The following is a 10,119-nucleotide window of genomic DNA, read 5'->3' on the forward strand; positions in this document are numbered from 1 at the left end:
TTCAGGGAGCACTGAGGAGACCCATTCCGGAGGCGCTGTGGCGTGCGCAGGGTGTGGATCCCTCAGAGCTGCTCGGCAGTGCAAGTACCCCCGGCTCAGCGGCCTGCTGGACTGACCTGGGAAGAGGCAGCTTTGCACCTGTTTGCTTGGGAGTCGTTGCGACCTGTTTTATTTTTTCCAGCCCCCTAAAAATAATCCCAAGCTTTCTAAAAAGGACTTTTCACTGGGGAGGGGGGCATGAACTCAAAGGGGCATTTTAATCTTTTTGGTAAAGATACACATTTATTTAAAGAAATGACATGAAACATGAGTTTTAATAGTAAATAATTGCAATTTGAGGAAACTCTGCCTCTAACATTTTAAAATCTCCAGAACTATGTTTATTTTAAACAAATTTATTTATTTATTTAAAACATGTATCTAGTGTTGAATATTTCAATTAAATCTCAAGGCAGTTTACAAAAAATACCAACAGCACTTCAATAAAGAGCGGCATACAATATATAAAAGATATAATAAGTCATTCAGTTGTTAAAATACTGGGAAGGTAAGAAGTGTTGAACCTGGTGGCGAAAAGAATAGAGTCGGTGCCAGGAGTACCTCCCTGGAGAGCAGACTCTGCGGTTGGAGCGCCGTCACTAGGAAGGGCCTTCCCCTGGCGACCGTGCTGTGAAGAGGGCTCCCAGAGATGGGCCTCCGCAAATGCTCTTGGGGCAGGTGCACATGGAAGGAGACATGTGGAGCTTTGTACATCAGCATTAACACCTTAAAGCAGGTCTGGACTCTTCAATCGGTAACCAGCGGAGAGGAGACAGGACTGCTGGTACTTGATCTTGCCTACCAGTCCCAGTCACCAGCCTCACTGTTCTATTCTGTAGTATCAGGGCTGTCTTGAAGGGCAGCCCCATGTAGAGCGCATTACAGTAGTCCAAGCGGGAGGTCGCCAGAGCATGGGGTATGTTTCCAGGCTCTGCCTATCAGGTAAGGACATGGTCTTTGATGGACCAGAGGGAGCAGGTGGAAGGTGCGCTTGCTGCATCAGCCGCCCACGATTCCAAGGACAGCGCTGGGTCGAATTGCCTGGCAACAGAAACCCCTGGAACAAGCTAGTGTTGTCTTGTCTGCAGGATTTTTAAAAGTGTCAACGAAGTGGCCAGCCATAGAGAGAGAACCGAGTGGGCTGCACCGGCGGCATCCTTATCTGGCCAGAGGGCCAGGGGAGTTCCTTCCCCTCGGCGTGGCTGGCTGCTCCGAGCCGGAGGCCCAGCCCCACCCCATCCTGTCCGGCTGGACTTTACGGGACGTGTTCCACCTTACCCAGGATCAGCACTCCAGGCTCCCTTTGGTGCCGGCTTTTCCAGCTTCCCTGGGGGTCTCCGCCAGAGCCCTTTCCGCCTCTGTTGCTGCTCCCGCCTCAGAGGAGGACTGCTGCAGAGGAAGTGCCCCAGCCGGGCGGCCTCGTGTGCAACGGAGTTCCCAGCCATTCAGATATGCCCGGAGAGTGGCAGCTTTAATGGCGAGCAGTCCCCCGTCTTTTGAGGGGGTCTGAGACCTGTTGGCAATACCTAGCCGAGGAGGGTGCACCCTTCAAATGCCCACGTGGGACAGGTGTGGTCTGAATTCCAGCCGCCCAGGTCTCGGCCCAAAGGACTCCCGGAGCCCCAGAACCCTTTCCCTGTCAGGACTGCACAGCAGCTGCAAACCCGTTCTGTGTTTTGTTTTCCCCAAAAGGAAACCAGAGAAGGGCACCTCGAGGGAGCAACTTGAACCCAGCCGGAGGAATTTTCATGCTCCAAAGAATTCTCTGAAAGAATAGTATTTAAATGGGATAAAACCCAAACAGCTTTTCAAAACTTTCCAAAAGAGGCAAATTGTTCCCTGCCGCCTTCCTGACCTTTAATTCCACAGCAAAGCGGTTGGTTTTATTTCCCCAAACAATCGCCTCTTGCTTCCTTTATCAACGTTCCTTTGAGCTGCACGAGGTGCTGCAGTTCATGCGAAGGAACATTTTATTTTGAGGTCATGAAGTTGGGAGGATGGGAATGGGCTGTGTGGGGACGGAATGACTGTGCATTGATTAGTCTTGCACTGGCCTCCTGCAGCCGAAGGGGGGTGGCCCTTTGTCTGAGGGGGTCTCCTCCTCAAGTATTGTGAATGTTTTCAAACTTAATCCTTGAATTACAGGAAATGGCATGTCAAGGGAATCCCCAGGCAAAACAAGGCCCTGGCGCATTTGAGGAATTGCACTGGGGGAAGGCAGAAGAGGACCATGATTTCGATTTCGTATTTATTGGGAGCAAATTACAATGCCTGGATCTCTACTTTTCCACCATGCTGGGCTGACTGGACAGAGAGCCTTGTGCAGCAGAAGCTGCCGGAGGTCCAGTCAGGGCATTCATCCTTCCTCTTTCACGCTGCCCCAACTGGCTCTCCAGAGATCCCAGTAGATTTATGTATGTGGCTAACTAATTGCTCACTTTTGCTGCTTCCAACTTGGGTGGTTCAAGATTAAATACGGCAAATGCATTGCATTAATTGCATTCACAGTTCAGCGAGCTGGCAGGTCTTCTTAATTGTCGGGCTTAATCTTATTTCCTGCCTGTGTTTTAGTGAGGTGCCCTCAGCCACTTTGGCTGCACTTGCACTGAAAGGTCAGTTATCAGTCCTACGAATAAATGAATGTCAAGCTCATCCAATTTAGTGAGGCAGAATTGTGCCTGTTACACCTTGGACTCCTGCTCTGCCTTTCCCGCCAAGCAGCTTTCCTTTTTCCCGGGATACCTGTGGATTAATGCAATGTCATGCCAAATGTGGACCCCCGGCAGGAGCCGCACCTCCACACAGCGCCCATCCTGGCCGTTCTTACATTGGCACCGCTTGGCCACGCACCACCTGCCATGTCCCGCTTTAAGTAACAATCCCCTTTCTCCAGGCGCTCCACGGGCACCAGGCCACACGGGGAAAAGGAGGGGACAGGGCTGTTGGACGCTGCCTGAGGACATCTGTGGACAGACCCTGGGTGAGCCAGCCCAGCGGACTCCCGGCGGATGGTGGAAGGGCTTTGGCCATCCCTCGGATGAGCGCTGCACCCTTCTGCTGCCGCAGACAGGTGTGGCGCTGGAAAGCAGCCGCTCCCCGAGCTTCTCTGAGCAGGGCGGGCGCTGGGAGGCAGCTATTGCATGGCGTGTGATATAAACCAGGTCAAGGAGGAAGTAGGGCAGTGTGCTCTCTCTCTCTCTCTCTCTCTCTCTCTCTCTCTCTCTCTCTCTCTCTCCCCCCACATGGCCCAGCTGGGGGCGATCCTCTTTTCACTGTCTTCAGGGGAGTTGGGAGGGCTGGGCAAGGCTCGGCCAAGCCCGGGCGAGTGACCGAGGTCCCCCAGGCAGCTCCTGCCCAGGCTCTGTGTGGCTGTCAGCCGAGCCTCCCAGCCCAGGCCTGGCCTGGCCTGGCCTGCCGCCCGCTGTGCCGCCCTGGCCCTCAAGTGCAGCTTCACAGCTGTGGCAGAAGCTGGGCTGGGAGCAGCCAGGCGCCGGCAAGCACGCCAGACTGCAGGGCCCCGACAGGGCGCTGGGTCAGGCCGCGGGCTCTGGGCTGGCACCCAGCCCCCGCCTTGGCCAGCCGGGGCCCCGGAGGAAGAGCGGCAGAGCCCTGGTACCCATGTCCGCAGGGACTGCTGTGTGGAGGCACACGGCCTGGCCCCGGAGGCAGCACGAGCCGTTGGGACGAGGAGCCGCCGACAGCCTTCTCCGCCCTCGCCGGTTCGCCAGCGCCCTCCTAAGGCTGGGCCACCAGGACACTCCATGGAAGAGCACTGAGCTGTGGACCGTGCGGGGAAGGCCCTCCTTTGCTTGGTCCTGAATATTGGGCTGAGGGGCCCTTCCGTTCATTCACTCGGTCAATCCTTTCAGCTTCGGCTGATCCATCAGCTGCGCCCCTACCTGGAGTACGACTGCCTGGCGACAGTGACACACGCGCTGGTGACTTCCCGTCTGGACTTCTGTAATGCGCTTTACGTGGGGCTGCCCTTGAAGACGGTCTGGATACTTCAATTGGTTCAAAATATTGCTGCCAGGCTGCTGACGGGGACTGGGCGTTATGTTCACATGACTCCAGTTCTCCGTCAGCTTCACTGGCTTCCCATTGAAGTCCAGGCCCAATTCAAGGTGTTGGTGATGACCTATAAAGCCCTAAACGGCTTGGGTCCTGGCTACCTGAAGGAGCGCTTACGTCCATATATGCCCGGCCGCCCCTTGAGATCTGCGGGAGAGGCCCTTCTCCGGGAACCCTCCGTGAAAGAAATTAGGAGGGTAGGTACTCGGAGGAGGGCTTCCTCTGTGGTGGCGCCCAATCTATGGAATGCGCTCCCCAGAGAGGTTCACCTGGCGCCGTCGTTATTTGTTTTTCGGCGCCAGGTGAAGACCTTTTTATTTAAGCATAATTTTAATTGTTAACAGTATTTGCTTATTTATGTGGCCAGGGCGACTTCTTTTATATTGTTATTTATTTTATATTGTTATTTTATATTGTTATTTTTGTATTTTATTTTATGTTGTGAGCCGCCCCAAGGCTTCGGCGAATGGGGTGGCATAGAAATGTTTTAATAAATAAAATAAATAAATAAAATCCTTAATTTCATGTCTGTACTGCTCCAACGCTGAAATCAACCGAGTGGTTAACAATAATCCACAAACACAATGGAAAATGAAATTGCAATGAACACAACACAGAGAAACAGTATTTAATATGAGCTCAATACTTCAAGCGGTTCCACGGAAGCCTTTGGGTGCCAAGAGCTGCAGTCCGGGAGCCCTGCCAGGGGCACAGGGGAGCAGAGACCTGGCCCCGTGCCCTGTGCAGACCAGCAGCAGGGGGCGGGGAACTGGCATCGCCAAGGGGGCCTTCCACGGACTGCGGGGCTGAGCGAGGGGGCAGGGGCGGGGCAAGGTCGTGTGCCCGGCGGCAGAGCTGGGTCAGCAGAGTTACAGGCTGCCAGCTGCAGCAAGGCACGCAATCCAGAGCCAGCCAGCTCACTTCTATCTTGAGCTTTGTGGTTTTGCTGCGGCTTGCAGAAAAATCCCTGCTCGGGAGGAGGGCACCCGGCGGTTCCCCTTTCCGGGCTGCCCCTGCAGATGCTGAAGCAGGGATGCTCCGTTCAGCTCCACCTGAAACACTGGGTCCTCCAGAAGCTCTGCATGGCAGCTCCCAGCATTCGTGACCCTCGTGGGCCAGGATGGCCCAAACCTTCTGGAGGGCCAGGAGCTGTGCTGCTCGGCGGAGGGGCTTTGAGTGGGCACTTGGCTCTTTTGTTCCGGGCTCTGGGAGGGGCTGAGCTGTGGCAGCTGGCTGGAGCTTGTCTGGCTGCACAAGGATGCTGCACATTTGCACAGCTGCAAATGTGGCGTGTGGAGAGCGTGCAAGAGCAACCAGACGAAGCCCACGAGCAGAAGACACCGTGGTGGCAAAGATCCCCAGGGACCGAACTGCTTCCTCCCGCTGAGCCCCAGTCAGCCTGGAAGGCTATCCAGAGGGAGGCTGCCTGGGCCCCTTGGAATCACTGCTCTGCCGGTCTGGAGTGTCCTCTGTGCCTGCAGTGCCACCGCGGGCTGCGGCCCCGGATCGAGACACAGCCAAGAACGGCCCTTCCGGGGCACCAGCACAGGTCGGGCTCCCAAGACGGGGTGCTGAGTCAAGCTTTGCCGGAGGAGGAGGTCTGGGGGCAGCCGTGGTCCTGGCAAAACGCCTGGCCTAACCTCAGCCTTGGCAGGAGGGAACGCAGACAAAGCACCTTTGTACGGAGTCTGGTTTTAGAGACCGAGCCCTTGTCCTCCATTTTGGGCCTTGACTAATTGATGACCTTCTGCAGAGCCCCTTTCCAAGGCCCCAAACCAAAAAGTGGGGTCAGGGTGACTTGCTCTGGACCCGAAAGACCCTGAAAAGAAGTGGAGCTCTGGACAAAAGCCGCGTATGAGCTCCCACGTCTCCAGGAAGCTTCTCACAGTCAAACGTCTGGTTCTCATTATTTCTCTTGCATTCCAGACAACTCTGCACAAGGCTTTCTGGCTGCACTCTGCGACAGTGCAACACACACCCCTGCTCCCTTCGTGGACCCCCTCAATGTTGTGAAGCTGCTCAGCCCTCCCGCTGCAGCTGTGCAAACCCACAGGCCTCCCGCGAGCTCGGCTCCTCCGTCTGCTCACTTCTGGTGCCGGTGCACCGTCCAGCCGGGGCTCCATGGGGTTCTCTGCCCGAGACCGTCTCCCATGCAGCTCGCTGCGGCACCCCTGGGCAGGCTTTCAACAGAGAAGCCCCCACTGCCTGCCACTGAAGAAGGAGCTTCCACAGAGCTCGCTTTTGCCCTGATTCGCTGGCTGTCCATGATGTCCGATTGCCACGGTTCCCAAAGCAGTCTGGAAAGTTCCTTCAAAAGAAGGTGCAGTCTGGATTTCCAGTGTAAGGAGGAAACGGCTGGGTTCCGACACACCCAGGGTTTGAAGGTGGGCCTCCTGTGGGGATTCGTTGAAATCTGGGTCATCCTGTTGTCTGAATCCACTTTTGGGTTGCGGTACAGAGAAAACAACAACCCGACAGCTCAGCCCGTCCTCAGCCCCTGAATGTGGATTACCACATGGTGCTTGCAAAGAAACGGGGCTCTCTTCGACTGGAACAGCGATGCACCCCTGCCCTGCCCTGCCCTGCCCAGACAGTGGGGTCCCCCAACCTCGGTGCACCCCTTTCTGCACTCTGCTTGCTCTTTGGTCCCCAGCCTGGCCGTCATCTTTCAGCCTCAGCTGCTGCTGTTGTCGTAGCCTGTTTGCTGGATCACTCCTTGATGCGGATTCCTTCCTTGACTTCTGACTGACTTCCTTTCCGACTTCTGGCTTGTTCCTGGATTTTGCCTCGTCTGGTGCTGTCTGGAGGGGCACCCTGCTCCTTCCGCAGACCCGTCCCCGGGGGGTTATCGGCAGGGCCTCTGCTTCTCATGGGGGCCAGGAGCACAGCTGAATGTCTCCTTGCATGTCTAGGGCTGCTCATGAACTGTTCTCACTGTCCCTCTCGGGATTTCCTTTGTGCCTGTCCCCAAAAGAAAGGAGGAGCGTTCATTAGGAAGGTTTTGTGGGTGGGAGGAGGCCAAAGATTCCCTTGCCACTGCAGAGTTGATTTTCCCAGTCTGTGCTTCCAGGAAGAGTCTGTCCTGACAAGCGTAGGCAAAAACACAATCGCTTACAGCCCATCTGCTTGCCTTGGTCACCCTCGCCCCTGTTGTGCTGGTGCGTGTTCGCAGGATGTGTTGCGAGTTCAGGCAAGCTGGAGCGCGACCACAAAGGGTGCCAATTCCAGTGTCTCTGCAAGAAAGCAACCTGGAATCCACTGGAAGAGAGTCAAGCTGCTCCATGGATCACAGGAACAATGAAGGCGCTTTCCCAGTGAGCAGTGGCGTCGCACTTCTTCCGAGCAGCTAGCAATTCCATGGACATAACAGCAAAGATGCCTCTCTCTCCTGAGACTCTGAAAAAGCGCCGGATGGCCAAGAGGCCAGCCCTCTTGCTGGAAACACCCACGCGCCAGATGTTTGGCTCTGCGCCAGGGCTCCAGCAAGTCCTGCTTTGCCTGTGCGCGCAGCAGAACGGCCCTTGAACGCGCGAGAGGGTGCCGAGCGCACAGCGTCGCGGGAGCCCTTGCAGGCACACGTGGCCCCTGCTCTGGTGGCCTGGCTGGGGGCAGCAGGGCGAGGGGAGGCTCCCGTGGGCATTGCAGGAAAGGGCCTTTCCACGTCCATCGTGGAATGGGTAGCAGAGACCCTGGCAGCTACGCGGTGATGTGTGGGCTTGTGCAGTTGGGTCACACAATCTCTTTCATCCGCTCAAAACAAAATAGCTGAAGGGCCAAATGACCCGACCTCTTTCTTAACAAAAGGCAGCTGTTTTGTTCTTTCTGTTTGTCTTTCCACCTCAATCAGGAACACAGTGCAGGGAAAAACTCACCCTCCCCGCAGAAACCCCTCCCTTGCCCCAGAGGTTTCGTTTGCTGCAGTAAAGCCCAGGAAGCAAATGCTGATGCCTGCAGCGGTGTTCTGGTCCCAAAGCTTTCGGGCTTGAAATGCGAAGTGGTCGGGGCCACCGGGGGTGGGAGACTGTTGCCTTGGCCATTGTTACAGCAGTTGCTTGAAACAGCCAACGACAGCGGACAGGCGACCGCAAAGGACTGTGCCCATTTAGCCGTGGTTTTTAAATGAAGGACTGGAGCATAGCGCTATGACCCATGACTGCAACACGGGAAACTGGGTCATCCGGTGAAGCTGCTTGGCGGGGGGCTTAGGACAGGTAAAGGGAAGGGCTCCTTCACACATAATTACATTATGGAATTCACTGCCATATGGAAGTGGGGATGGCTGCCACTCCGGATGGCTTTTAAAAGGGATTGGGCAGATCCCTGCCTCCCGACCTTGCTGGCCGTGTGCTCCCTCCTTTACCAGAGGTGGGATCCTGTACACATCCGTCACTGAGGAGCTTGGGCAGGAAGCCTGGCACACATCCTGCCTGCTTGGGGACCCTGTGGGCAGCTGGTTTGCCTCTGTGGGTATGGACTGCTAGACTGGATGGACCTCCGGTCTGGTCCACAGGGCTTTCCTTGTGCTTGTGTGAAGAGGATGTTCGTTTTCCTTTGGCATGTGTGTGCGCGCATGAATGTAAGCGAGACTGTGCAAAGCCCCGCACAGAGCTGCGTGCTGCCCCCTGCCCGTGCGGGCACTTGAAGGCGAGCGAGCGCCAAGGCAAGGAAGTCCAGCCTGCCACACTCCGCCGCTGCAGGTCGGCGAGGCCGCCCCACGAACGCCGGCGCCCTCAGTGACGGCACTGCACCTGCCACCCGCGTGCAGGCCAGCCACGCACGCGGGGCCCCTGGGCAGGTGCTGGGGACCCCCGCAGGGCGGCGGCACAGGGGCTGTCTCAACGCCCCGCCGATTTTCCACGCACTAACCTCACAGGCTCCAGCACAAAGCTGGGCAAAGCCAACCGCGGGCTCAGATTTCCTGTCCTGACCTCCCCTCTGATTGGAGGACTCGCCAAGCGCCACCGCCTGAGCACGCGCGGACAGCCCCAGGTCTCACTGCACGCCCCCCTTGCCCCCCCCCCCCAGCCTGGTCTCCTGCCTGGCGCGGCTTTCTCGGGCTGACCTCAGTCCCGCTTGCCACGGTCTGTCCGCTGCAGCTCCCTGCCGAGCCCGGACCGCTCCCCCCCCCCACCGAGGCTGAGCTCCTGCTGGGCCCGCAGAGGCTGCCAAGGTGCTGCTGGGCCGCTTTTTAAAAACTCGGCTACGGACGACTGCCGGGACCCGCCTTGCCGGCGTCCTGCAGCGCTTTCAGGCCACGGTTCACCGCAGGGCGAGATGCGTCTTGTGCGTTAGCATTCTTCATGCTTTGTCTTCCCAGGGCAAAATGCGTATGATTTGGACCATGCCTCTGCCACGGATCCAAAAGCCAAGGCAGTGGAAATGTCTCGGTCGCGCGCGGGGGGGGGGGTGCCACAGGGCTCTCCCTCTCCGGGTTTCCCGCACACCGGGCCAAGCTGGGGACGTGGCCGCCGGCTATTCCGAGTCTCCCCAGCCATCTGAGCCCCCCCTCCCGCGCGCCTCCAGCGGTGCACACAGCTGACAATCAGCAGCGGGAACCGAGCCCAGGCCAGGCCACGCCCGTGAACGTGAATGCTCCCTGAAGGCGATCGCCGGCCCCGACGCGCGGGGAGTAACTGGCGTGATAACAGCCCAGGGGAGACGTGTGCGCGCTTCTCCCCTGCGCTGAGCGCATTTCCCCTTGCGCGAATCCCAAGCGGACCGCCAGCCCAGGGGCTGCTTCGCTGCGCGCACGGCGGGCACGTGAGGCGGGCTCCTCGGTTACGGGCCTGCCTGCACGGCCCCAGGCTTGTTTGGGGGGAGGAGCGCCTCCCGTGAAAGCATTTCCACGGAGGCGCCGTGGCGCAGCCTTCGCTTCGGATCGGGCCCCGCGCACAACCCAGCGGGAAAGGGACAGGCGGGAAGCGCCTCCCACGCGCCGAGGGCGAGGCGAGCGCCCGGAGAGCGTCGGGCGCCTCGCGAGCACGGCCCTCCGGCCAACACCGAGGGGGC

Source organism: Varanus komodoensis, unplaced genomic scaffold (genome assembly GCF_004798865.1).
Source record: "Varanus komodoensis strain SLA01 unplaced genomic scaffold, ASM479886v1 scaffold74, whole genome shotgun sequence".
In the NCBI taxonomy this organism is placed as follows: Eukaryota; Metazoa; Chordata; class Lepidosauria; order Squamata; family Varanidae; genus Varanus; species Varanus komodoensis.